The sequence below is a fragment of the Struthio camelus genome, chromosome 3 (assembly GCF_040807025.1).
Source record: "Struthio camelus isolate bStrCam1 chromosome 3, bStrCam1.hap1, whole genome shotgun sequence".
NCBI classification, from domain to species: Eukaryota; Metazoa; Chordata; class Aves; order Struthioniformes; family Struthionidae; genus Struthio; species Struthio camelus.
The window spans coordinates 52608835-52624946 of NC_090944.1; the positions used below are offsets into that span (position 1 = coordinate 52608835).

At 37.7% G+C, this 16112-nt stretch overlaps 1 long non-coding RNA gene across 1 annotated transcript in view; it reads right to left on the reverse strand.

Moving 5' to 3' along the window:
* Positions 1-10351, reverse strand: part of LOC138066720 (uncharacterized) — a 33161-nt gene extending 22810 nt beyond the window's left edge. Inside the window, exon 1 of the long non-coding RNA XR_011140139.1 lies at positions 10232-10351. This is a non-coding gene — a long non-coding RNA (uncharacterized lncRNA). The remainder of the gene's footprint in view (positions 1-10231) is intronic.
* Positions 10352-16112: the final 5761 nt, after the last annotated feature.

Sequence of the window (16112 nt, forward strand, 5' to 3'; positions counted from 1 at the left end):
TACACAAGTCCATGGGACACGACTGAATACACACACAAGTGTTGAAGAAGCTGGCCAGTGACGTTGTGAGGCTACTCTCGAATATCCTTGAAAGGTCATGGAGATCAGGGTAGATTCTTGAAAACTAGAAGAAAGGAAATATCCCTCCTATCTTGAAGAAGAGATCATACAGACCTGGGAGGAGTGGTTGATAAACCAGATGGTGGTATTGCTATTCAGAGACACCTCTGGGTCATGCCATTCAGAAAGCGTGGAGATATGGGCCAATAGGAATCTCATGAAGTTCAACAAAAGGAAGTGTAAAGTTCTGCGCCTGGGGAGGAACAACCTCATGCAGCAGGACAGGCTGGGGGCTGACTGCCTGCAAAGTAACTTAGCGGAAAAGAACCTGTTGGACAACAAGCTGAACATGAACATGAACATGCACCCTTGCAGCAGAGAAAGCCAACAATGTCCTGGGCTGCATTAGGAAGGGCGGTGCCAGCAGGTCGAGGGAGGTGATCCTTTCCCTTTACTCAGCACTGGTGAGCCACATATGGAGTGCTCCGTCCAGGTCTGGGCTCCCCAGTACAAGAGATATGGACATACTGGAGCGAGTCCAGCAAAGGGCTGCTAAGAAGATGAAGGGACTGGAGCACCTCTCATATGAGGAGAGGCTGAGAGCCGGGACTGTTCAGCCTGGAGAAGAAAAAGTTCAGGGGGGTGTTATCAACGTGTATAAGTACCTGATGGCGGGAGAGAGATGGAGCCGGACTTTTCTCAGTGATGCACACGGATAGGACAAGAAGCAATAGGCAGAGATTGAAAAACTGCAAATTCCACTTGAAAATAAGAAAACAATTCTTCACTATGAACACTGGTTGAACACTGGAACTGTTTTTTCAGAAGGGTTGTGGAGGCTCCATCCTTGGAGTTAATCGAAACCCAGCTGCACATGATCCTGGCCAACTTTCTCTAGCTGACCCTGCTTGAGCATAGGATTGGAACCAGATGATCTCCAGAGGTCTCTTCCCACCTCAGTGATTCTGTGGCTCTGTGATTCTGTACTACTGTCCAGGGCTGACTTGTTGAACAAGTCTGGGTTGACCTGCTAAACAATTAAATCCGTAGACAAGTTTTGCTGTGTAAAACTGTATCTATATTTTTCTGCCACAAATAAGAGAATCTGAGACACCTTCTTCACTATAAAGCACATACTCCCAATTGTCTGTTTTGCAACAGACAGTAGCAACCCTTTCTCTAATCTACTCTATATTTTTTTGGATGTTCTAATTAAGAAAGGAAAAAAATCCTTCATCCCTTTGTCCCTCAGGCTGGTGAGGGATTAAGAGAAGTCTGGCTGTGAGAGTTCCTTGTTTGGGCACAGTGGATGAGGGCAAAATATCATATGAATTGATTTCTGACTTCAGAGTATGTATAAAACTATGTAAGAGGATACACCAATTAATAAGGATTACTAATGGTAAAATATTTACTGCAGGATACACAATAAAAGATTCTGATAAGTATTTTATTTGCAGTTCATTCAATCAGATTATCACTTCTTGATAAACTTTGAACTTTGTATTAATTCCATACTTGTAAATATCAATATATTCTATTTCCTTTTCTTTCATTTTCTCATATAAATATAATAAGCTTAATATTGATTTATCAATAAAGCAAAGTAATAAATGAAAAATCACTATAAAATATTGTTGCACAAACACAATTACTCTTTGTTCTCACATCTACTAGGAGTATTTAACCTATATTATATTATTGTAAAAGTCAAAGAACCCCTAATATGTTATGACAAACCTTACTCTGCATTCTGTTGCACAGCTAAGAGGAGATTGCAAACCGAAATTTAGTTCTTTGCTGGTGGAAAATAAATAAGCATGAATAATGTTATTAAAAAGAAGAGTAAGATCCTGGCCCCACTAAAATCAATGGCTACGATTTTACCTCTTTTTAAATTTCTGACATGCTTCTGATGATCAGTCTTTCTTTTCTTGAAAGATTCATTTCAGCGGGTTTTGGCTTTTGTTACTGGAGCATAGACACAGGAGACACGTCAGTTGACTAAGAGAGACTTGGACATCAGAAAGTGAATTTTCCCTTAAGGGAGTATTAAGGGCTGGCTGAAGTGTAACTTTGCAGAGCAGGGAACCTCAGAGGGTTTTTTGTTATTATTGAGGAATGTTGCTTCTCTTCATCTCATTTTCCTTTTTTTTAAGTGTCTGATCCTGGTCTACTGATAGAGCTTTGGACTGCAAGGAGCTTGCCTCGTGCTGAAATGATACCTCTGCTATTCACATTTTTACACGCAGTTTCACTGAAACTTTTTTAAAGTAAAAACAACACTAACATTATTCTCGTGAAACCCAGGGCTTCCTATGGCTTAACTAGCCATAGGAAACATTCAGTACATACACATACAGCATAAAATGGGGAAAATGAGAATACCCTAATTCAAAAAGGAAAATGATTCAATTGGTTCTCTCTCTATAATATTATCTGTATATAAAATAAGCATTTCAACATCAAAGAAAGTATATATCTTTTTCATAAAACTTTTTTTTATTTTCATAAAATAGGTAACTGTGTCTGAAACACGTCAGTGAATGTCTATACTTCCTAGTTTGCACACAGTTACATTACCAGACCTCTCCAAAATTTTTCCTTTCCTCTATTAATACATCTAATTAACCAAAGCAGCATTAAGCAGTATTACAATTAAAGAGACAATTTTAAAATTGCTTCTGACAAACTGGAGATTAACATGTCCTTCTCCTGATTATTTGTACTAATGAAGATTGAGCACATGAAGGTTCACACACAGTGAAAACAAGTGAGAGACAGACAGATCAGAGACAAGACTGAATGAAATATTCTCATGAAATCTCAGTCTGGAGAGGTGACAGGGAAAAAAGTAAAGAGATGATTCTGTCATTTGCTCAATTGTAGAAACAAAATAACTGTCATAAACACTTACATCAACTAAAGGATGTGTAGCGAGTCTTAGCTTTGATCTGAGTCGGCTTGTACAGGAAGCTCATAGCTTGGGATTGTTGTTGAGACTGAAGTACAAGGACATGAATTTTCCTTGTTCTATACAGTTTGAAAAAGTAATAAAAGCACACACGGAAGGTACAGTTTTTAATGGAATAAAACGAGTAGCAGTAGCAACCACATCTTGAACAAAGTTTCTGAACAACTTGTTCTTGAAAAGAATGTAGCTGAACATTGTCAAAGACTCGGCATTTTAATAAAGTTATTGAATTTTGGACATTTTCTTGCCAAAAACACGTATACACTACCCATTTTGTTTCTCTCTCCTTTTTTGTCTCCTCTGACTTCTGTGAGCTGCTGTGAAGAGTATAGAAGAATTTTTCTCCATGGGGTCTGGAATGGAGCATGTTTTCAAAGGAAGACAAATTAGATCACAGGGAGATGTCTCAGGAGTAAACATCTCTAGGCCAAAAATTTTATTTATATATTCAGAATTAAAAATGCTCAAGGTGAATAAAAAAGCAATGCCTGTACTTTGGGAAAAAGAGGGAATAGTATGGATAAATAGATTAAATTAATTTTAAATTATTGGAAACTTGAAAGCGGATCTTCAAGAAGTAAGGCTTGGCATACTCGCATTTTAGGCGTGTCAGCATAAACCACCTACTTTATATTTTGGAGGAAAATTGGGGAAAAGTTGTTGCCAGAGAAGATTTCTGATTTGGGGCCTTAGTGAATAAATTCCACTGTGATTTCTTTCTGGAACGCTGTATATCGAAGCGAGATTTTTTTACTTCTTCTTCTCCCTGCCCACTGCACCTCATTATTTCATTTATAAACAAAGGGAAAAGTACTTAAAACAAATTCCCTCTTTGTCTTGCTGTCACTGAGGGCCAGGCACAAAAAAACGGTATGAATGACTATGAGCTACATATTGCAGTATCCATGGCTTAGATATTCTCCTTACACTTTTCCCTCCCCTGGTTTAAAACCAAAGATAAGCATAAAATTTCCGTATCCCAGAAGAGCACCCTTAGAACTACAGCGTAGGCTAAGCCATCTGTATCTCTCTCTCTCCACCTTTTCTTCTGTAGCTGGGCCATAGCAAAACAGGAATGCAATATTTATATCCCACAAGGAAAGCAAGTAGGCCTCCATAGCACGCTGTTGAGCTTGCTCAGAAAAAAAGTGAGGATGCCAGTCTTGGCTTTCGTCACCATTAGCGCATCTTAGATTAAATGCTATTGAATTAATAATAATAATAAAAAATAACCCCGAGAGCAGAAAATGGAATGAAACATGCAAAGAGCACAGTAGCGTTCTAGCGAGCTGTAATAAAATCATGCGCAGAGAGTACCACTGCCTGATGAATCCCGGGACTGCTAATCATATTACAAATCAGCTCTGAGGACTGATCGCTTCTCTGAGTATGTGTGTGTGTGTGCGTGCGTGTGTGTATGCACAGGTTTTGGAGCTTTATGGATCAGGGCATGTTTCAGAAGATCTGCTCTTCTTTCCCATTTGGGAGACTAAGCTCTGTACTTCTCCTTTTCCCCACCCCTTCACACCACCTCCATATTTTGCAGCAAAAAGAAGCATCTGGCCCAGAGTAACTAAATCGTATGGTATGTCAGGGAGTGCTGCCAGCCTTGGCAGAAGGAGTCACATAGCTCCAGCTGGTTGCAATGGCTTTCTCTGTCCAAGAGATATTTATCAGATAAAAATAAAAGGACGATGGCAAACCCCAAATAAATTTAAATAACAGTAACAAAATGTATGACCATGAAACAAGGTTTCAGGAAAAATGTTTCTATTTTTCATCTGGAGTAAAAAAAAAGAAAAAAAAAAAAAGGAGGGTGTCCTTTTCCATGCCTTCTTCATAAGAAATGGCATTACAAATTTCCAAGAACATAAACTTTCTTCATCCTAGAGGATGTTTTCAGCGTTTTAAGGGGAAATAGGCTTTTTCTCTGTGAAGCCGATTAACAGGGAAATTTTGGGAGTGGGGAGGGGAAGAGAGAGGAGTAAGTGGGGAGGAGTATGTATCAACATGTAAATTCCTAAGTTTCTCTACTTTTCCCCTTTTTTAAACACATTTCAGAAGATCAACAGTGTATTATCTCAAGAATGGCTTGAAGCCAAGGAGCTCATGTAATAATGTTCTTGCCTAATGTGCCTCATACAGAAACAAAAAGAGGAATATTATTTTCTCTGAATCAAACCCCAAGATGATACTTGCCGTTTTTCAATGGTTATGTTGATCAAATTTAAGGATCTTTTTATCCTTTCTTCACTTCTTTTCATTGATGGTGACAATCACCCAAAATGTTCTTTTGTCTTACACCAGCAGAATTTTCACCAGGACAGGTGAAAAAGGGACAACGCTTGCACATTCAGGACCACTTTTATTTTGTAAATGTTGTTTTTCTTCAAAATGTACATTTTTCTAACGAATTATAGCCAAAATGTCTGCCTGTCAACTCTTCCCTCTCAACACTCACTGTAAACCAGTGAACGAATGCTGCAGCCCACACGTTTGCTTAGTTTGTATTTACAGGCATGAGACACGAATGAACAGAGTCTGCATTAAGGAGTTCAAGCCCTGAGAGCAAAAGCCCCTGCAAGCTGCGCAGGGGGAGCTTGTCATCTGCTGATACGGCACCTTCATATAATCTGCTTCCAGGGCACTCTTGGTGCTTGGCTCCCTCCCCACCTCCATCGAGGTCACGGTGTCCCTGTGTCCGTAGCATTCACTTTCCCCAGCAACACTGCACTGGAGCAACTCTTCTCTCTACTGACCTCGTCTATCTGTTCCTCCAAGGCCTGGCCCCAGCCCCGGCCCCACAGTGGTGCCCGACACTGGCCCCCCACACGGGGCTGGGGTGACTCTGGCTGTCCCTCAGACCCTGCGCCCTTGGGGTGGGGGGATGAATGTCCCCCCTCCCCAGCACCAGCACTGGGACCCCCCTGCCCCGTAACACCCTGACAAGCAGGTTTAAACATGCTATAAAGTTCTTCATATTAATATTTAAAAAATATTATTTGGGCATGTATCAGATGAAACGACAATTGCAATGCAAGTAGCTGAGGCTCAACTTTATAGCAGAGCAGTCTATATCTAAAATGAACAAGACTGCATTGTCTGAAGAATATTTATGCATATATTACTTCACATTATCAGAATCTCACATGGTGCACCTTATTTAAAAGGTACCCCAGTACAGATAACATCAGTTTTTGTATAATCCAAAGGTAGTCTCTGAAGTGAAAGATTATTTTTTCCCCCCCTTTGTGTGTGGCTTCGAGGCACCAAATTTCTATTTTCTGTTATCATTGTCAGCAACTTTCCTCCTTTAAAACAGTGAAGGGTCACTAACAGTGAAATAATAGACTCTGAGAGGAAAAGACCATTACGGTGCAAAAGTACCCCAAACATCCGTATGGCAAGGATCTTTAGCTGAGCAGCAAAGCCTGAAAAATAAGACATAATGGACTTTACCGAAAAGCATTATTAAGGCATCAGGAAATGCCCTGACTCAACGATGGGCTACAGTGAACTCTGATCTCTCCAATGCCTACTCACCAATTGGAAAGGGTGTGCTGGACCTTCCTAAGGGCATCTTAGCTTTGAAAACTTCCATGGTAGGTTTAAAAGTAAGGCAAAACTCGAAATCTTCTAATGAAGTTACTGCATTTTAAAAAGATATTTTTAAAGGATGCCTGGCATCTCAGTGCTGAAATTAGTATAACCGATCCAAACTCATTGATCAACAATCAAAATATGTTCATTACATTTAATATGTGATAGACTTTGTTATGGACTCTTAGAAAACCATGATTTTTGACAGGCCTTGGGTATCACAGTGAATATGAAAATAGACATTATTTCCCAAGCTGGTGTGGTAAGTAGGAAAAGAAAGAAAGTCAAATCCTTGGAGGACTAAGGAGGAAAATGAAAGGTGGTATTGTCAGTTTGAATGAGGCTATTAATTGGTGATACTATCAATTTGACACTACACCCAATTCTGGTGCCTACAGGTTACAAAGACATTAGTATTTTGAAAAGGATTCTCACCCTGTGTAAAATTGTTTTAAGGCCTGGAGTCTATTTTTTGTCTAAAAGAAAAAATGACTTGATCATTGCCCTTAAATACTTTCAGGAGGCACAGAAATTAGATAAGAGTGCTGTTTAAAGTAGCAAACAAAGGCGTAATAAACTCTAATTACTGGAAGCCAATACCATCCACATGCACGTTTTTAACTCTGAGGGTAATTAAGAGTTGGCACAATTTCTGAAGGTTGTAACTGTCCAATGTGCTAATCATTATATCGAGACAGAGTGCCTTTCTAAAGAGTTATGTTCTAACTCAGCAAGAGGTTGTGATCTTGACTCAGGGATCAGCTGGTTAAATTACGTGAATTGTGTTTTATGGCTCAAACAGTCAAGTTGATCATGATAATCTCCTTTGGTCTTAAAAATCTATCAGGAGATCTCTCAGCTACACTGAAGATAAAGACCTGTCTCAATGAATATTGGTGTAAATATCAACCATAATTAGAGACAGTCAGACTAAATTTGCCCTCACACTAAATTTGAGGGCTATTCTAGTAATGGGTTACCACTAATAATGTCCTAACAATTTGATTTACTATGAAACTTCGGTCTCATGAATTAAACACATATTGAATAAGAAAATGCTCTTTTACAATAGTTCTGTTACATCTTTAAAAGCTGAAAATGTCTCTGCAGTAAAGTGTCCTCTCATTATGTATTGTTGGAGATTGCCAAGTATATTGTTGATTTTACCTGAACAGTAATAAGAGAAATGATTTTGCTGGATTCAGCTATGTTGGAAATACCATTTAAATGGTTACTTTTAATACATGATTATGGCAATTCGGATCATGAATAGAAAATACACGTAGAGAGAAAAATTATAGGAAACTTATGTTATTCTGAACCTTGGAAATGTGTGTCACCTGTTTGGTTACTGGGGAAGCACTCAGGTTGGTACTGATGTTCTCCATAAGGACTTGGTCAAGACTAATAATAATTATAATAGCAGCTTATTATCTTTTCAGCTGCCGAATCCTTCTCCGATGAAGATTTTTTTCAGATAAATAATTAAAAAATTGAACTAAAATCAATGCATCATAGTGTTATTCCAATAAGCAGACTAATGTTAGCATTGTGCTTGATCAGGCATGGTGCAGAATGTGATCAAAGCAGTCAGGGTCAAAATTCATAGCAAGTAAAAGTGCATAGCATTTCAAAGGAATTACTGAGCTCTTTGCAGGACTGTGCTGTTCTAATCATCCTTTCAGGGCAGAGAACCTGTAATTTGTTTGGCACCGATCTTTCAGTGTATATCATTGAGAATGCTTACAGCAAATTATGAAATAAATCAATAATAAGGTAATCACGTTATTTAACGGGAAATTTTTGTGTTTGAGTGTTTCCCTAACAAATGGCAATAAGCATGGTGGTGTGAAAGATCACAGAAACAATAAAGTTAGCCAGAGGAAAACACTGAGACATAAATAACAGTGCACAATGTGACAAGGACCGAGTTCATGAAAATTAATGCATAATCAGGAGAAGAGGAGAAAATATTACAGTGTAGACCACATGACAAGGAATTAAACCACTTGAGATTCAACAGGCTATTTAAAAGCCACCACTTTGCCTTTTCTTTCGCCCAGCCCTATTTTCTTGGCATTTTATGTTATTTTCAAGGTCAAAAGGTGCTTATGTGAAAAAAGGGGACAAGCAGTAATGAGATAGTCCTACTTTTGTGATTGCACCAGCAAACCAGGACTGCATACATTGCCATTAGTTTTATTCTTTCATTGTCATTGTTGTGCAAATGATTTCTGTATTTGCCCTTCATATTTTCCATGCTTGTGAACTGTGTTCTCAATATCTTAACAGTAAATATGCCCTGAATGGCATTTATATTAGAGGAAAATATAAAGTTAATAAATCAACTGTAAGATGTAAGTTCCGAGAGGTAACTTAGGTAGCTGGCAGTATGGTAAAGGGTGAATAAATTCACATACACACATAGACTCCAGGACACAGAAAGAGATCCTGTGTTTCCGTAACAGCTGATTTCGGGATGGGGGCAGGGAAAGGAAGGCTTTTCAGGGGAAACCTAATAGTTAAAATACCAACAGACTTTCAAATTCTTTCAGGTACCGGCAGCAAATGATGTATTGATTTTGCTGTTAAACTGCACAGCTGTAACCAACACATTAGACATGGAAGATAAAAGCAATGACTAAAAGCACCTTATTTCATCTGTCACACCTGAGGCTCTGCCTTCTTTAGACCTTTAGTGTATTAGCACAGAAAATCAATTAGGTAAAGAGCTAAACAAATGAAGAGAAAATAAAAAAAGGCCTCATTCACAAAGAGTCAGGAATGTCAGCACTTCCCTGGAGACTTCAGCAAAGTGTGAGATATCTCCAAATAAACCACAACAACTTTTCTGAACTTTTTAAAAAAGTGATTGAGTACTGCTTGGATACACGAATAAGCATCTGCTAGCGCAGGTCTAGTAGGCAACTAGTATTCACAAACACAGGATCTCTTTTTACTGAGAACAAGATGTGGGAATTTATTTCCCAGTTTGTGTTATTCTGAAAGTCGGTAATTATCATTCTCATGATTCACTTCAATGTTAAATGACAGATTAGTTACATCCAGAAATCAGTCTCCTCTGAGCAATACCAAACCACATAGTATTAACACTTCATTAGGATTAGGGACATTTTATTGAAGCCTAATGCTATGTAAGATACATACCAGTTTCTTCCTGCTTTAATGAAACTAAGTAAGTCATCTTTAATAAAGTAGAATGTTTTCCAGTTTTCAACACATATTTTACATTTAGAGGGTAGAGAAGGTTGGAAATGTTTCATAATGAATGGTAGTCCACAGTGATACATTGAAGATACAGGGCTGAGATTTAGCAATGAAACAAGACTCAGATCTGAGACCTGTTGTGAAAGAACAAGCAAATGAGCACTTTGATTTAATTTCTTATCTATAAAATGGGGCATTTTGTCCTTTACTTCCGCCTTCCTCTGTCCTCTGAGATTGTAATGTCTCTGAAGGTAGTTTTATATAAAGGATTTATTCAGTGCCAATAACTTTTTTAACTCATTTGTGATTTAGGGTGAATGGCAATAGGCCTTAAATAAATAATTATAAAAAGGATGCAAGTAAACTTACCTCAAATTTCGAATTTAAAAGCTTTCCCATTATTCTGTCTCTCCTCTAGAATTTTTTTCCCTATATATACGTAGCTGGATGTCTCCAAGGTAATATTTGCATAGATGTGTGTCTCTTTTCATCTGTGAAAGCTGAAACAAACATAACTTTAGTGGAGGGAAAAAAAAAAGAAAAAAGATGTTGTTCTTTTTGCAAAGATTCTTTAAAAAAAATCTGAAAACCAAAAACCCCGAATTCCAAATCTTCACCTATTTCAGCACTGCCACCTAGTGGTGAGCCATTTTTTTCATCACCTCCACCACCCCCACCCTCCACCTGAAAGGAAACCATCCTTTTGCCTAATTTTAGAAACATCGGGAAGCGTTTGTCTTCTGCATTGGACAGCAGTTTTATAAGGTGTCTCTGAATACTCAAGCTGCCTGGTATTATATGACATTGTTCCAGACATCTGCCAGCTACTTCAGAGCAAAAAAATACCAGCTCAGGCTGCTCCACCAGTCTGAAAAACTCTATTTCTTAAAAATCTGCAAAGATTTCAAAGGAGACAAGAGAGACTTTTCACATTTTACAAGCCCGAAACAATTAAGTACAGCATGAACTGACAAGCAATGCACTTACAGAGTTCTAGGAACTTTTGGAAACATGTTGCCCAGAAAAGCCATGCAATTTTCATCCATTCTTTCATTAATTTTTGGAGAGTTACAGAAAAATTAAGTCCTTACTTTTATAAATAAATCAGAAAAGATAGCACCAATTTTGGTAGTAAGCACCTTACACAACTATGCCTCTGGATTCCACTCCTTTTTTTCTTCTTCTTTCTTTCTTTTTTAACTGCACCTGTGCCAATAACGTGATTTTCCTCTTCTATGAGGGCCTGATTCAGGATAGAACTATAATAATAGGGCTTGGTGATATACCGTCACATAGGTCTCAGTTTTAACCCAACGGCACAGAAAATCTGTAATGCTGTATTGTATAAGGACACAAGCACATGCTAAACATATAGATACACATACAGTTAAAAAACAGGTTCCCTGAAAACAGATTGAAAATTATACTGTACCCTCTTGCACAGCCCCCTCAGGAAGAAAACAGCTGAAAGCCGTTGTTGAAAATACTATGATGTGGCGTAAGAGGTAGAAAATAGCACTTAGAAGCTGAAGTATGGTAGTTATATGCTGTGGAGTGTACTCTGAAAGAGCATCATGAAAAGGAAAGAATGAATGATGAGGTTGGGTGTCTCAGAAACGATGCTCTAATGGGTGTCAGCTGGTAGCAGACACCTGTCATTTAAAAACTTCGAGTACATTTTCCTTCCACCGTTCTGCTCTCGGCTGAATTCTCTAATCCTTGTTTCTATGGAAAAACCTGCAGTTCTTTGACTACAAAGTAGGACCTCTTTTATCTCTGTGGTTTGAACATACACGTACCCATACGCACCCCACACTAAGGTAGACTCCTGACTACACTCAAGTCAATGGCATTTTGTGATTGATTTAGGCAGAGACAAGATCCTACCCCAGGAAATAGTGAAAGGATTTTCTTCCTGTTCCAAGGCTAACTGTATTTGCTGAGCCAGGCACTGTGCACAAACGCAATCAAATAACAGAGGATGGAAATCTGAAGGCAAGTGCATGAATAAAACAATGAAGCCAAGTAGCTTGGGTGTGATTAGAAGGAGGAAGGGCATCTCCTTCTGCACTGTTGAATTGGCCATTAGTGTCAGGGCGGCTTTTAAGTTTAGAGCAATTCTTCCCATCTTTGCACCACTTGAGGTGTTCACCAAATGTTTGCCTGTATTATTAAAGGATTGAACTCTGTCAGAGGGCAAAAAGCAAATTACCTGCAGGGAGTCAAGAGGCCAGAGGAGATGTACCTTCACTGTGTTCTTTCTTTTAGTACCCAATGGTAAAAGGCTGCAAGGCTGCTTTTATGTAGATGTCACACCATTCACTGACTAGAACACCCAGCTGTGATAATAGCATAGGAATAGGGGGTGGACAACCATTACTAATTCCTCCCTTATCCAACCTTGCTATTTGAATTATTAGCTAAATTGCCATCTCCAGGTCTTAATTTTCCTGTCCTGCAGGTTCATGAAGTTTATTTTATAGCTCTTTGTTTAATTGTATATGCAATTACCTAATGTTATCTATGAGTACCCATTTTACACCAGCAATGTGACTTTTTAAATATATTTCTTTAAGTATAAATATTTTGCAATGCTTAATAGTCACTATTGCATATTCATAGAATAAAAATCAGTGAAAACATTATTTAGGGATTTCTTCTCCATTGGAAACAGAGAAAAATCACATTTGTCCTCTAAAAATGCCTAGAACCTGTCAAGCTGATAAGTGAATAAATCATGTGAGGGGAAGAAATCAGCTGTTTAAAATATAAAGAAAATGTGGAGAAATGCCTAGATTAGGACAAGGACAAGTTTATAGTGACTTAAACAATTCTCTGCTAATTTCTCATAGCTATTTTGATTACAAATAATGTTAAATCAAAATTTCTTAACAGTTTTTAGATAAATTTTATTTTTATTACTTGAAACAATGGTTTGGTTAACCTATGTGAGTTTTAGTATTGAATATACAAATATATTGCAAAAGAAACAAGTTTCAAACTATTTTATCTCTCTTTATTAAAAAAGTAAAAAGCAATAATTTTAGATTAATCTATCATTATTTTTCATACCTTTTTGTAATTGCAAATACACCCTAAGAAGCTCTGTTCTTCCCAGCTCCTCCATAGGCACTGCCTGCACACGCCAGCATCATCTCAACTGCATATAGAGTTCATTTAGATAATAACTGCATTACCTCTGACAATATGCATGCATAGCAAAGTATCAGAATAATTTTAATTGAATGTAATAACTAATTTTCATGATTATCGCTCATGTGCCTGCTGACAGAAGCAAAACAAAAATCTTATGATTCTATTTTTTTCTAAAGACCATTTTTCCTCTCTAACCCAATGCATCTGAAATCTCATAGCCTCTTTCCACTCCTCCAGTGAATCTCTTACCTATGAATCTGCACCTCTCCAGCTGCCTTTACACTTCACAGCTTGTTTCAAATTTCACTTTCATCCACCTCTAAGTCTATATTGCCTAGCTCAGAGTTAAAGGTATCCAAAGGCCTACTTTCAAGTATGACTGCTTTTAAAGAAAGTTGGGTTTTGGCATGGGTTATATGATATCTATCTAGATGTTCAGCTGTCTGCCAGTTTTATCTAGGTTATATCAGGAATATTCCAGATGATTTAAAAGAACCTTCAGAAATGTTTATGTTCACATGCTCTCCATAGCAGAAATGCTGCCTTCAAGTTCATGTGGTATGCCTTAAGGAAAAGACTTATGCTAATAAGACAATACTTAAGGGCCTCAGTCATTTTCACTGAAGAAGACCTCACAAACTGAGAACATCTCAATATAAAGCTATTCTGCTTTCAAGAGCCATCACTCAACTACAAATGGGATGATGACACCACTTCTGAATTAATGCATGCTAATTTTTGTGTTTCAGCCAATGAAGTTCTTTTCCATTTTTATTTCTTACTTCTGATACTGATAGTATTCCAATATGTAGTTCATTCCTATCTGGTTACAATAGTTTAGGAGCTGCTGAACAAGTATTCAGTGTCAATATCATGATCCCTGACATCACTTCCACAGAATATGATTAATCATTCTGCCTCTGTCAGATTAGTACTTGGGAAGTAGAAATAGTGTATTTCCTTCACCCCAACCTGGCATACCATAGTGTTCAGCAGTGGTAAAGAGAACACCTGCCCTAGCCATATGTTGGCATGTACAGACTATATGGGTAGTTTATGGCAGCAGAACACCATTAAGTCTGTTAGAAACAAGACTGTATGCAGGGAACAGTCTCCCTGTCGGACTCTGAGGGACAGTTAGTTCTTAGCTGGCTTTGGCAAAGTTCTGAATTGCTTCCAGTAGACCTTAAGTATGTCTTTTCAATAAAATCGTCTGGCATTGGCACCAGCAAAAAGTCACCAGAGCTTAACTCTTTCCAGCTATGTCCTCTCTTCATCCAACTTATTATTAGAGAATGCTGAATCTTGGGAGACCTTAAGCCTCTTCCAGAGATGAGTATGCAGAAACAATTCAACGTGAGCTGTCCTTGCAGCTCAAAGGAGTTCTATGAAATTCTTTGGAGGTAAGCCGAAGAACAGATATAAGGATGTGATTTCGCTTTTACTGTAATCACTGGTGAGCAAAGTGTCCAGTCTGATTATGCTTCTTAACCATTACGAAGGATCATTTTGGGATAAGAAAAATTTTAACTGAGATCTTTATCTTTCATTAGGCAGAAATTTTACAATACTGAACATTACGTCAGATTCATACTTTTGCTTTATTTAAGCCTGAAAATAGGATGATATCTCTTGCCATTTGATAATTTGGTATCTCAGCTTTACATACAAGTGGAAAAAATAGAATCAAATAGAAATAGGTGTAACCATATAATATGGCATTTTCCAGACATCTCCCTCCATCCTACACTGAAGCTGAGCTCAAGTTTACTCTAAAGAGGTGTTCTTGTAGTTCAAACAGTTATGATTAAGCTAACTTTAAAATAGTGAATATGGTGGTGATAACAGTACAGAATAGCTCTTATGGCATGAAGTGAAGGCGAGACTTATATCTCTAAAAATGTCAGTCATATATTTTATAATACAAATCAAATTGAGCCTTCAGCTGAAGTCATATTTCATATCAGTTCTGATGTTTCATTATAGTCTATTCGAAAAGTGTTTTTTAATTTGTTATATGAAGTTTATATAAAGTTAAACTACTTTACCTAAAAAGATATTCAGTGATGAGAATTCAGAAATATAAGGATATCTACAGTTAAACATAACAAAAGGAAAAATTCAAAAGTGTAGTAGCGCTAGTTCAGACTGACTAAATCTTACAAGAAGATATTGAAAATCAGTGGACAATATTAGATCATATCTTTAAAAACAGAAACTCATATTATGATAAGATTGAAATATAGATTATTATGAGTTATTTGTTTGAATTTGGATCCATCTCAACTGTATGCATAGAAGGACACTTAATTAAATTACATCAGTCATACCTCAAACAGAAAGTCTGAGGCATCAGTATGGTTGTCACTATAAAAATAGTACCATGGGGTCACCTAGAGCAATGGTCAACACAGAAACACATTATAAGATTAAGGTAAACGTATTTTTCACCATAGGCTTGGTTAGTCTGGCAACCACGTGCAATTACTAAGGCCGTTTGGACCATTGATATGTCAGTCAGACCCAACTCTTTTACCTAGCCTTTCTGCTTGTAAACCCTCAGGTCACACAGTCGTTTTTACTGTACAGATGTTGCTGAAATCATAGGTTGCAAGTTTTTCGAAGAAGGACCAGTCTTTTTTTATACAGTACCTGCAGTCTACATTTTACAATGCAATGTTTTGATCTCTGTGTGGGGTTCTCAGGTTGGTTATGTTGGTTATTGAGACCGTTTTACACAGCAGTCAGCTTAAATCAGCTTCACCTCTTTAGCTATTCAAACTGCTATGACGTTGGCGTGAGACCCTCGCCTTTCAAAACGTGTATTTTCAAGCTTAGGTCCTGACCCAATGCTGGCGGCAGTCCTCTAAAATGTTCCCCTAAGAATTCCTAATGTCATATTTTCTGACTACTTAGAGTTTTCTTCTGATTTTCCAGGACTAAATTGTTCCTGATGTTGTTTTTCAAATGTGCATTTATAAATATATATGTGTGTGTGTGTGAGTTTGCAAAAATCATTTCTATTTTGAACTCTGCAGACTTTGCAATTTTATTCTGTAAAAATATTGCTTATGAAAACCATCTGAGTAATGCT